Source organism: Lissotriton helveticus, chromosome 11 (genome assembly GCF_964261635.1).
Source record: "Lissotriton helveticus chromosome 11, aLisHel1.1, whole genome shotgun sequence".
NCBI classification, from domain to species: Eukaryota; Metazoa; Chordata; class Amphibia; order Caudata; family Salamandridae; genus Lissotriton; species Lissotriton helveticus.
Window position 1 is genome coordinate 1011896014 of NC_136072.1, and position 13663 is coordinate 1011909676.

Sequence of the window (13663 nt, forward strand, 5' to 3'; positions counted from 1 at the left end):
TCTGACCCCTTCCCTATCACAAGGGGAACGCGTCAGGGCTGCCCTCTTTCCCCCTTGTTATTCGACCTATATATAGAGCCCTTCGCCCAGTTGTTAAGGGAGGAAGAGACTATTAAGCCATTTGTTTACAAAGGGTGGGAAAGAAATGTGGCTTTATACGCCGATGATATCTTGGTATTTTCCTCAGACATGCATACAGCCTTCCCAGCAGCTATCAAACTGGCTTTAGAGTTTGGGGAAATATCAGGTTACGAGGTTAATGTCTCAAAGACCGAGGTATTGGTTTGGAATGATAGGGACTGTGGTACGGAGTTTCAGCTCACTCCAACTTTACGTTACCCGGGTCTGACCATCACTAGAAATATTAATAATATTGTTATAACCAATTCTGCTGCCGTCGTAAGGGAATGCCCTAAACTCATGCAATCATGGTCTCATCTTCCTTTATCTTTGTTGGGACGAGTCAATTTAGTTAAGATGACGATCCTGCCTACGGTGTCATTTCTTTTTAATACTATTCCCTTTCTTTTTGACTCGTCAGCTATATCTAAGTTGCAGGGGGATATAACATCTTTTATTTGGGATAAACATATCCCAAGGATTGCATGGAAAAAGCTCAGGCGCCGCAGGGAGAAGGGTGGCTTAGCAGCTCCTGATCTACAAATGTACGCGTGGGCGTTTCAACTTTGTCATGCCCGAATGTTGTTGAAGATGCCCATAGATCATGGGGTTGGTAGCATGTTTTTAGCTATGCTGAAGGGTGAAGCAGTAGCGCAGTCATGTTTTTTGTTTAAATTTGGAGACCCAAAGTTAAAAAAAAAAATCAAACTGAAGGTATTACAGGGGATGGCAAATATGTGGTTTAAGGTGAGGAACTCGATAAAGCTTGGCTATTTCTCTAGTAGGGCCCCGCTGTGAGGTTCTCCTGGAAATCCTGGGTGGCTAGAAGATAGTCTGGCTGCTCCTTTGCGGGATGGTGGGCTGGAGTCATGAGGTGATATCTTTCTGGAAGGAAACTTGCTGCCATGGGAAGTTTTAAAAGAGAAAACAGGACTAAGCCTTTCCAAATTTAAGTATATTCAGATGGCTAGTTGGGCTCATTCCTATACCTCGCAGGCTTTAGTTCGAAATAGAGCTCCAGTTGGGGGTAGCAACCAGCTTGAGACCATACTTTTGGACAAACCATCTGGTAAAAAAGAGGTATCTTTGTGGTATAATTTAATACAAGATGAGTCTGACGGGGATTTCCAGCTACCCGAGCTGTTGTGGAGCTCTTCTCTAGCCTGTTGTAACCTAAAAGATCGGTGGTCTGCATCATTTAAGGTTTGGGATATTGTGAAGCCTGCATGGTTGCGTAGGAACCACCTTTATACACTTCACAGAGCGTATTACTCGCCACGAAGACTGTCAAAATTTGTCCAAGGTTCCTCGGTAGCCTGTGCTAGATGTGGTTTAATAAATGCCACCGATACCCATATGTTTTTTGAATGCCCTTCTGTTTCTGCTTTCTGGGGCTCCATCAGCAATCTGCTTACATCATCTTTGGGCCTTCAAATTACGATTGATCTCCCTCTTGCAATCTTTGGAGTGACTGATGGAGCGCGGAGTCGGCTAAAAATCTTCTCTTCTATTCAATCTTATTAGCCAGAAGGGAGATCTGTAAAAAGTGGAAAGACCATCATCCTCCGACATTCTTAGACTGGCAAACTTCGGTCCTACAAGTGTCTAAACTTGATCTGGTAAGATCTGGGAATCGTAACAAAAGATCCTTTTGGCATTTGCTTAAATGGAACTAATCGTCCGGGTTCCCCCCCCCCCACGGTCCAATGACTATGCTGCTGTGGCTCACTCCTTTTGCGTGCCTGTCCAAAAACTGGATCCCTAGGTATGATGGTGGCATTGTCCACGATGAGATGGCTTCGATTCGCAGGTTTTGAAAAGACCCTTGTTTGCTGAAGGGGGACGGAACAGAATACAATATAACCCTTGCCAGTTATGTACTGAGACAGCGCAACGGATTAAATCAACCTGTTATATATGAAACCATGGTGGAAAATGAGGACACAAAAAAAAAGAAAATGGCTCCGAAGATGTTGGATAAGCAAAGCAGGACCACTTTCTCAACACTGATGTTGGCGCTCCACCTCTAATTAAGTAAGGAGGATCAATGGGCAGGAATATGCGAATCCTGAATGTTTACGTTCAATTAAGACCAATAAGTAAACTGTGCACAACAAGGCTTTCCAACTCAGTATTTGTAGATTTATTCAATTAACAGTATCATGACAGAAAGACTATGTTGGTTATTCAAGGAAATTAAATAAAAATCTCAATCATAACAGAATGCAATAATGAAATGTGCCTTTAAGAAAATGAGTAGCAACAGCACATCTGGCAATCAATCAAATTATTAATTGTAAATAGGTCTAAATATGGAAAGTACCATAAACATTCAGCACTCTCTAAGCAACAAACAGCAAAGTCCGGCATTAGAATATCTGGCTTTAGTAGGTAAAATCAGTCTGGCTCTTTCCCCAAAACGCACATTTTTATAATGTTGCACAAAGAAAATACATAAATGGATTGCATTATTTTGTGTAAATGGACAGCACTAGAAGTGTGACAGGAGAGCATCAATCACATTATAATTTAAATATTACACATACTTGCACATTACTGCTGTTAAATAAATATGTTTTTGTGCAGAAGAAATCATACATTTTATTAATGCAAAACACAAACAAAATACCTACTCTGGTACATTCACAATGATGGAGGTTAAGCTATTAGCCTTGCAGTGGTGAAACATAAATAAATGCTATATTTGCCCACAAGAACAGAAACCACGGGTTACAGCTGAATTTAGATCATTTTATGAAAATAAATAAGACACATGAGCATGGGAAGCTCATCCACAACAAAGAACCACGTGCTATTGTGCAATTGTGCACTGTGACAGGCATTCTTGTTAATGTAGGCTAGGTATGCTAACTAAACCAAGCCTATATTAGGCACTATTTTCCAACAAAACATTTCACTTCTCCAGTTCCCCTCTGACAGTTTTTAAATGATCCTACCATCACATTATTACATTTATGTCTTCTTTCTTGATTTTATTGGATCTTTCTTCTGTAATGCTGTCAGGTTTTCATAGATGGCAGCCTTCTGTTCATCAAGAGCAATCTCTTCTTTCATCAATCATCTCATTGTCTGCTTGTTCTTGTTCCTACATTAACATATAAAACTCCTAAGAAGAATACACACAATGGGAACATAAGGACAATGCTCATTATCACTATAACTATTATTACTATTGAAGCAATAATCCAATCTTTAATTGTTAATACATTAATAATCTTTAGTGGTATGTCTTTCCCTACCCCACTAATCCATTAGGTTATCTTTTCCCAGAGACCATGTAATGGGTGAATCTCATTCACAATGATAGTAAGTCTATTAATATATGGTAATACTCTCATTATTATGAGGAACATATGTCTAAGTGTATATAAGTGTCTAGAGCCAAGAATCCTCCCACAGGATGATCCAGCCTCATTACCTGGTGGGACAGAATGTCGGACCCCTTCTGGATCATAAACTGGACATCCCTCACTGATTCACAGAGATGTTAGGCAGCTGCTTGGCGAAGCCTCGTGTAGTAATCACGCCACGCTGGTATGATGTAAACCAAGTAGGTTTATTCACAGCTTGGTTAACAGGTAGTAAAAGTCTTCATCAAGTAATCATAACAGGTATAAAAGTCCTGTAGGTGGTAAATCACAGTCCACACACCAACATTCTACCCAGAACACACACACACAATCTGAGCAGCTAGGGAAAGAGAAACATAGAAGAAATACCATGACATGAGGATACTACACCTCAGTATTCAGGGACCCCTCGATGTCGGCTGAAGTGTCTCTTCTTCCTTACTCCCGGAAATACGTCTTTATTTATAATAAAAAGCATCCTTGTGATGTATATCCAGATTAGTATTATTATGGATATACAGATAGCCCTGGGTGAAGATAGAAAAACATTTATACAGCATGTGTAACAGTGGCATAACTAAACTTGAGGGGACCCCCCTGCAAGGTACTTGGAGGGGCCCCCTTCAGACTCAATCTGAAGCTCGTGGGCCAGGGTACTGTGCGGCGTGGGACTTTTGGAGCTTGCGGGCCCCCCTGCGCCTCAGGGGCTGTAGGGGCCTTTGTAACACCACTGATGCTTAAAGGCCTTATACTCAGTGTTCAAGACATCATTATAATGTTGCACTAAGACAGGTGAATAAGCAAAGCCATTCCAGAGAAATTAATTCAACATTGTCAGGCATGCAAATATGTGCAGCATGTTACAATGAAATGTTACTGTGTAGAAAGAGGACAATGTAAGAAATGTGCAGCGTCGCTACATGGGTCTAATCCAAGTACATAACATTCTATAATATAATTATAAGCACACATTATTCTCTATCATAACTGGATAATGGCTCTAATTTATTTTTATTTGCATTATACACACATTCTCTTCCTTCTTTTTCCAAATTCTAAGACTAGAATGGAGTTGTGAATTTTAAATCACAGTCTCTTCCCTCAAATCAAATCTCATGTATTCTGAACTTCTCAAATTATCTTTGATATCTTCCTTTTATGCTCTCTGATAAAATTATGCTCCACATCAGTCAATCTATACACATTTTGTATGTTAGCATTTCCAATGTCAGTACTATTAGACACTATCAAACCATTTAACGGTTCAGTTGCTTTAAGATTTGAAATTCCAGATAAGTAATGTATTGGAAAATCATAATGTACATTAACTTCTTCTAAATAATCCTGGTGAAGGATATAGAAAAATATACTGCACATCATAAACTAAACTATAAGAAAGAGGTAACTGTATATATATCCAGTAATTCTTCAACAAAGCTATTCAAGAGTTTTTCTTCAAATTCTCCATCTTCATACATTCTATGTTCTAACATAACTTTTCTGAATATTCAGAAATATTGATGATTCTCCAGCATTTACCTGAGATTCTGTGTCAGCACTTTGACTGTTTTAGCTAATTCTGCATTTTGCTCCGGTCTTCTTTCACTATTGTGGTTCTCTCTCTCATGCTTCCAGGAAGATCAGCTTGAATCAAGCTTACGCCTTCTTCATTTCTCTGATCTGCTTGAGTTCCATGAGTTTCAATTACTTGTTTTGCTCAAATTTCATTTGCTTGACTTTTATTTACTTGACCTTGATTTTGATTGTGTCCTTCTTCTGGATCCACGTATTTTCACTTCATGATTCGATGGTTTGTCTCACGTTGTCTTCATCAGCATGACATGCTCACCTGGTGTGAGATGCGTGGAACCAAATTTGGCAAACCTCCTCAATTCACAGCTGTTTGTCACCTGATAAAGCTCTTCCACCTTCACTCAAGGCAGGATTCTCTCGCATGTTTTTTGATGAGTATCTATTCACCTGGCTGAAGATCATGAAAAAACTCTGTACTTGCTGAAGGTGTAGCAAGTTACACCTGGTGAGAGCTGGAGTGCAATATATGAAATAGGCACTTACTGTAATCCAAGAGCAAATCATCAGTCAAATTCACAAGAGCTCTAGATGGAATTCCGAGAATTTTTATGGCCCTTTCTCTTAACACTTTGTGTGCACTCAACCCTGTGCTTTTTATTAGGAGTACATATCATGCTTAGTAACAACAAGGGAAGTACATCTGGCCATTTCAGAGAAGTTAAAGCACACACATTCGACAAGTTTGGACAATGTATTCTTTAGCAATGCATTATTATACTCAACAGCTCCTGATGCTTGTCGATGAGAACTAAAATGGAACTAATAACTTGTTTGCATCTCCTAGGGTTATAATTCACCCTGACAGTTCACAGGTTGTTCTTGTTGTTCTCCATGCGCCCTTTGCATGTGGGGGGTTGCCTTTCCCTGGAGTTAGGCCCCAACTCGCTACCTTGCTAGTCTCTTTAGTGCCCTGCCGTCTGGCGGGGCGGGGCTGCGAGCGCTGTCTCCGTTTGCTACCCCCTTTTTGTCAGTTCTACTCACCCTGCCATAAGGCATCCCAAAGTGAGTGGCCCTCCTTCTACGCACTAAAGACAAAGTCACCACCTATGAGGCCATTTGGATGGTATGTACCAACTGCGTGTCCCGTCTGGGAGACGTCCCCTAGTCACAGCTCATCAGTCCCAATAGGGTTATCCAATTAGTAATGAGCTACACCGTTGTTAAATTCACATTCATTTTAATTTTTCATTGTTTTTCAAGAATTCCTTCATTCTGTGTATTTATACATCCAAATAGGTAGTATTAAATCTCATTTTTCAAATACATCCATCATCCAATGCATTTCGGCTAGCAAAAAGCCTTCATCAGGGATATGGGTCTATAATCAAAAGTATATCAACAACAAAAATAATTAAGGGGGACCCATGGGCAGTTTATTGACCAGCTCATAATACACGCCCCAATTACATGTACCACAAAAGTATTAGAGGGTCAAAATCTCAAAGGTGATTACCAAGAACAGAGGTGGTTACCAGAACGCCAAAACAAAGGAACTATAGCAACCAAGTAAGGTTTGTGTCTAGTCTCTGGCACCCATCAGTCACCACTCGGAACCGCCCTTCATCATTTGGGGCTCCGAGGATAAACACCAAACCTGTTGTTTACTCCAACAGAGAAGGACTAGCCCTCCTGTGGGATGAGGATGGTTGATGTGAGTTAGGTATATACTCACGAATGTGACTGTGGGGTAAAAAAAGAGTGCAGTGCTAGGGATAAGTAATACCAAGAGTGATAAATGTGAGTAAAATTGGTTTAAAGAGCAAAAAAATATTTTATTAAAGTACAGCTCTTGACACCAAGGTTAAAAAATAGCCAAGACAGGGAAATAAATAAGCTGTCTAGCTGTGGAACGTGGTCAACATGTTTCAGCAATTATTGGCCATGTGGCCTTGCTTTCTTCAGGACCTCAATTTAAACGCTACTGCAAACAAAAAAAAACCCAAAAGTGAGATAATATGTTCTATACATAAAGAATACTAGAAAAATACTGGAACGAATTCATTATTAATTTAATATGTCACCTGAACCTTCTAGGTGTACTCGTTCCGTTACTCCTTACCAATTCAGTAGATCACTGAAAGAGAAAGACATGGCATAAACACCGCAACCACCACCTGTCCACCACAGTAAACTACCTTATACACCATTGTACATTCTTAACTTAGGTGAGATCCATATCTAGGATGTTTAATCATTACACACTGTATAGTACTAGTGTCATACGTGAAAATGAAATGTGAAAGAGTTTAAGTACAGATTTCACGAACTACTTCTTACCTGACTAGTAAGAAGTCATCACCTCACCCCACCTGGCTGCGGCTCAGGACAAAGGCGAAGCACCGCTCTGGAAAAGGCGAGTAAATCAAGCAAGTGAATCACTCACCCACGTGTCAACAAAAGATCCACTAGAGGAGCTGCCGCGACTAGTCATCTAAGTGTAGATATAAGTATAAGGCTAGGACACACCAGAGTATGACAATGTGCCAGTGTGACCATATTGAATGGTATGCCCATTCACAGCCTCTACAGTCGAATGTTCATAATAATGTCCACTCATGCTTTAAATATGTTTATCTTACTACCACAAATATTTCCAGGTAATGATTACATATCAGTTGCAGTGACTCTCTTGTTCGTTGTCTCAAGATGCCAGGAGTCAAACAGTGCAAGCTGATATGCAGTGGACCCCTCATGACAGACATAGCGCTTCATGACACTAGGCAGCCCAAAACACAGAACCCTGTAGGCAGACGCCGTCTCAGTTGGCAAAACACGTGATTCTGCAATAACCCCCGTGATATAAGAAGGAAAATACTGACGCGTTTTACCTTACCTAACCGTCGGTACTCCAACGCGGCATCTGTGCCGTCTGGGGAGGTACCGGTAGAGTGTTTACACTCTCTTTATATTTCGTACCTTCCGATTGGCCAGAGCACACAACGTGATATGGGAGAGAGGCGCGTCAACACCGACGCTTGACGCGCCTCTCTACCATATCACGTTGTGTGCTCTGGCCAATCGGAAGGTACGAAATATAAAGAGAGTGTAAACACTCTACCGGTACCTCCCCAGACGGCACAGATGCCGCGTTGGAGTACCGACGGTTAGGTAAGGTAAAACGCGTCAGTATTTTCCTTCTTATATCACGGGGGTTATTGCAGAATCACGTGTTTTGCCAACTGAGACGGCGTCTGCCTACAGGGTTCTGTGTTTTGGGCTGCCTAGTGTCATGAAGCGCTATGTCTGTCATGAGGGGTCCACTGCATATCAGCTTGCACTGTTTGACTCCTGGCATCTTGAGACAACGAACAAGAGAGTCACTGCAACTGATATGTAATCATTACCTGGAAATATTTGTGGTAGTAAGATAAACATATTTAAACCATGAGTGGACATTATTATGAACATTCGACTGTAGAGGCTGTGAATGGGCATACCATTCAATATGGTCACACTGGCACATTGTCATACTCTGGTGTGTCCTAGCCTTATACTTATATCTACACTTAGATGACTAGTCGCGGCAGCTCCTCTAGTGGATCTTTTGTTGACACGTGGGTGAGTGATTCACTTGCTTGATTTACTCGCCTTTTCCAGAGCGGTGCTTCGCCTTTGTCCTGAGCCACAGCCAGGTGGGGTGAGGTGATGACTTCTTACTAGTCAGGTAAGAAGTAGTTCGTGAAATCTGTACTTAAACTCTTTCACATTTCATTTTCACGTATGACACTAGTACTATACAGTGTGTAATGATTAAACATCCTAGATATGGATCTCACCTAAGTTAAGAATGTACAATGGTGTATAAGGTAGTTTACTGTGGTGGACAGGTGGTGGTTGCGGTGTTTATGCCATGTCTTTCTCTTTCAGTGATCTACTGAATTGGTAAGGAGTAACGGAACGAGTACACCTAGAAGGTTCAGGTGACATATTAAATTAATAATGAATTCGTTCCAGTATTTTTCTAGTATTCTTTATGTATAGAACATATTATCTCACTTTTGGTTTTTTTTTTGTTTGCAGTAGCGTTTAAATTGAGGTCCTGAAGAAAGCAAGGCCACATGGCCAATAATTGCTGAAACATGTTGACCACGTTCCACAGCTAGACAGCTTATTTATTTCCCTGTCTTGGCTATTTTTTAACCTTGGTGTCAAGAGCTGTACTTTAATAAAATATTTTTTTGCTCTTTAAACCAATTTTACTCACATTTATCACTCTTGGTATTACTTATCCCTAGCACTGCACTCTTTTTTTACCCCACAGTCACATTCGTGAGTATATACCTAACTCACATCAACCATCCTCATCCCACAGGAGGGCTAGTCCTTCTCTGTTGGAGTAAACAACAGGTTTGGTGTTTATCCTCGGAGCCCCAAATGATGAAGGGCGGTTCCGAGTGGTGACTGATGGGTGCCAGAGACTAGACACAAACCTTACTTGGTTGCTATAGTTCCTTTGTTTTGGCGTTCTGGTAACCACCTCTGTTCTTGGTAATCACCTTTGAGATTTTGACCCTCTAATACTTCTATAATCAAAAAAACATGATGCATGAGGGAACAGAAACTAATATTCGACATGTAGTGACTCGATAGATACAGAAAGTGCAAAGGTGAGAAGGTCAACGCCCCCAGATTCAAATTAAATCATTAAGCTCAATAAAACAATGAAGCATGAAACTAAGTAAACACTGAATCACCCGTGAATGAAAAAATACAATCCTATGTTGTAAACGACCTACATATGTCATAAAGATAGAAATTAAGCACTCATATCTACATTAAATAACGTCTGTACTAAAGTAATGGTCAAATTATTATCATGTTATTAGCATGTATAGCGCTTTATCAAACATTCCGCACATTAGTAGTTCAAACAAAAATAGAAATATAAAAAGGTTCAAACGAAAATAGTCACGTGCTATTATCGTATCGGTACAACATTCCTACAGCCATAGGAGATTCTGAGGTGAACCATGATAAACATATTTAACAAAAAGGAACCGAATGTTCCTGTCATCCTCGTCAAACGTATCAATTAGTAAACTTACTTGAAGGCAAGGTGATACAACTCCAAGTTTGTACTCGACACGTTGCTCGCGTCTGGAGACCGCGGGTAGTAGTGCCGGTTAAGCTATCATTAATGAAAATAGATGAAGGACTAAGTTTCTATTGGGGAAAGTGAGTGCCATATTGGAACAGTATTCGCAAAACATCACAGTATACTAGTGAAAATTCATAAAGATTACGGGTCAATACTGTAGTCAAAATGATAATAAAGAAGCCATTTGGATGGTTACACCTTCTCCACAATGCAGACAAAGTCACCACCTTTTAGCCCATTTGGATGATTACACCAAGGCAATAAACCTGAGCAATTCCATAGCTGTCCTGTCCAGACGCACTGTGGCATGCAGGTGGAAATGGCCCACTGCAGTTCTGATGTAGCAAATGGATTGGTGCATGTCACCACTGGTGTAGAACAGTTACAGACAGCTACTATAGCTGGGACAAGTATACTGGTGCAGGTGACAGTGAGAAGGCGTCCAGCATCAGCAGCATCACTGCCCCGATGACTGAGACCAGACGGCCTTGATGAGGCCATCTGAGGCCTCTTCAAGGGAGGCCAGTGTACACACTGACCGTGGCATTGCAGAGCACGCAATGTAATTTGTTTTATTTATTTTTTTATGTACTTACCTCCGGCTGGCCGTATGCAGAAGTTTACTACCCCCGATGACGCCCCTCCATCACCCCACCACCCCGCAACACTCCCACTACAAGCCGCTATTGTTGTATTTCCTTTGACTTTGAGTAGCAGGATTCAGGAATGGGGTGAGAATAAAGGAGCGCACAGCATATGCGCTGTCCTCTACAGGATTAAAGGCAATGGGTTAGTCACTGTACTGTTTCACAATATCCAGAGAGTCTACCAGACTGTATTACATGCATTTACGTAGGAGGCATCCTTCACCAAATTCACCCCAAGGAGACGTGGTATATACCACTGTGTCAGAATGTGAAGGAATCGTGAGTACCACCAGGGTATTTTGCCACTATGTCAGTTATTATGTGTGAGGCATTACATATGACCCGGTTGTTCATTGAATGATAGGATTTTCTGTTCCTGACCATGTACTCATTACCTGAGGGAGGACAAATGGCTACATGTGTACCATCAATGCACACGATTACATGGGGGAATTGGGTTATCTGGTAAAACTCTAATTTGGTCTCCTGCAATTTCCGTGGTGTAGTGGGGAATTTAATGTAATGGTGTATCCTCTGGACCATTGCGTCCAAGAAGGCATTGAAAAAGTGCAAAAGTGCCCTTTGGGAGACCTCTCCTGCTGCTGCCATCACCCTTTGGCTACCAGGTGCAGTGAACATAGGACCTACCCATGTGTGGGAATGGTATTGGTCTTGCGAGTCTGATGCTGCAGTAGTGGGTGAAGGTCGGCTTTCAGATTTAGAATTGTAGTGGAGTCTAATCTATATTTGTCATGAATTTCTTCCTCTGTTTGCTGAAAGGCGCACTCTGAAAATGCATTCTTGTCTCCTCCTCCTTCTCTGTGGTGCTGTTTGAATCCTCATTCTCCTCGCTATGAAATACAGCGCTGCCATTGTGAAACATTCGGGGTCCCTCTGGGCCAGTTTAAATACCTTGCTGCTGGTTACTATATGATCGGAACAGGTGGTAATTTGCACGTGCAAAAGAATTTTGGATCATTGGCAATTTACAAATGGTTCATACATTAGTCTGCAGTTCCCAATTTGCGACTTCACAATTTGAGATTCGCAAAATTGGTATTCACAAAATAAGGAATCACTTTTTTTGCGATTACCAATTTTACAAATGCGAACCTTTTCATACATTGGGAAAGGCCATTTTGCATTTGCAAACGGCTGAATTTTGCAATTAGCACCATTAGCAAACACAAAATGGTTTCATCCACCGGCCTAGAGGCACTTATAACATTTCTCCCTTAATTCTTCAAAGGCTTTAAAATCCATTTAGACTTGTACATTTTACATTCTGTCAGTCTCTAATCATTTCTTTAATTCTTCTTAAATTCGCTCCCAACTGTATGTGTTTCTTTTCGCATTTAGTTTTCTGTTTATTCAATTCTATATAACGTGCAAATTATTCTGTGCTTACCTCTACACCCCTCTCATTTGCCAGTCTTTTAAGTTTCTCATTTGCACGAAAAAACACATGTACATGCTTCCAAATGTAAATGCACTAATTGATCAAATGTTAATTTTAGAATCCAATTTGGTCAGATTTTGAATCAATAATTTGCTGCAAATGTTATTTACTTGTTGGTGCACCATCTGGAGCAAATGCTGTGCTGCTCTTCTGTAAACTTCTAATACCGAAATTCCAATCTCCAGGCCCACTTCCAATTCCCCAACCACATGATAAGGTGGAGAAGTAGTCACAGTCAACAATCGATCCATCAATTCATCTTCTTTATCTGAATGACTTTTCTCAAATTTATTTTTTATTTATGTTTATCTATCCTTTACTGGATTATTGTCAATTACAGGAATCACCCCCGCTGCTTCCAGCTCTTCATTATGCCTTGGTTTGTCTGCAAAGGCAACCTAGTTTCCATCCAATTTTACACTCCCTTACCAAACTGATCTCGCAACATTTTCAGTTGCTTCTTCATTTTGGCTACCCTATTGAATTCATTCAATGCTTCAAACTGTGAAGGTCTTGGTTGTGGTTTTATGTCAAACAAACTATGTGCCAAGGATGTAAGTTTCTTTAATCTAGATGTACCATTCTAAGGCAGCACCACATTAGAGCTTGTTCTCTAGACTGCTCAGTTTTGTAAACAAAAACAGATTGTGCTTCTTCCTGTGATGGTGATAGGGTGCATAACAAGATTCTTGACATGGATATTGTGATCTGAAGTTTTTTGGACCATAGGAGTCAGACTGTCTTCAGAAAGAATTCTATGCAACCCGACTACACCCTTGTTGTACTGATATGTTTTAGCTGGTATTTTATTTGTCTTTTTTTAGCCCATGTTTAACACCTTGTTCATTACACACATTCCCACCTTTCCACTGTATTTTAGTACATTCGTACTGTTTAGAGCTTGGGAAATTAATAAAGAAGTCTGTATTTCGCTTATATGCCATTTTATTTTCACTTCACTGCAATGAGGATCAGGCTGTGATATGGACAGCCTATTTGTCCCCTCCCATCGCAGTTTAGCTCTCTCTTTTTCGCAGGAGCGCAATGTAGTGGATTAATATTGGCTATTCTTCATATTCAAGGTGATTCCTAGATGAGTACAGAGACATTTTTACCTGCTACCTGTATACACTTACTTTGATAGCTTCCTTAGAAGAAATAGATTACACTATTTGATTCTTACTTAATTGTCATTGGTTGGGAGAAATTCAGTCCATTCAGAAAGCAAATATTTTATTACACAGTTTAGGAATCCATGGAAAGTTTATGAAGTCTTACCTGAAACAGTTGATTTGCCCAATGGGGTGGAATACGAGGATTGAGATGTATGTGTTTGCATTCTTAAAATGGGAAACTCAGTTTGCTAACAGAGTAT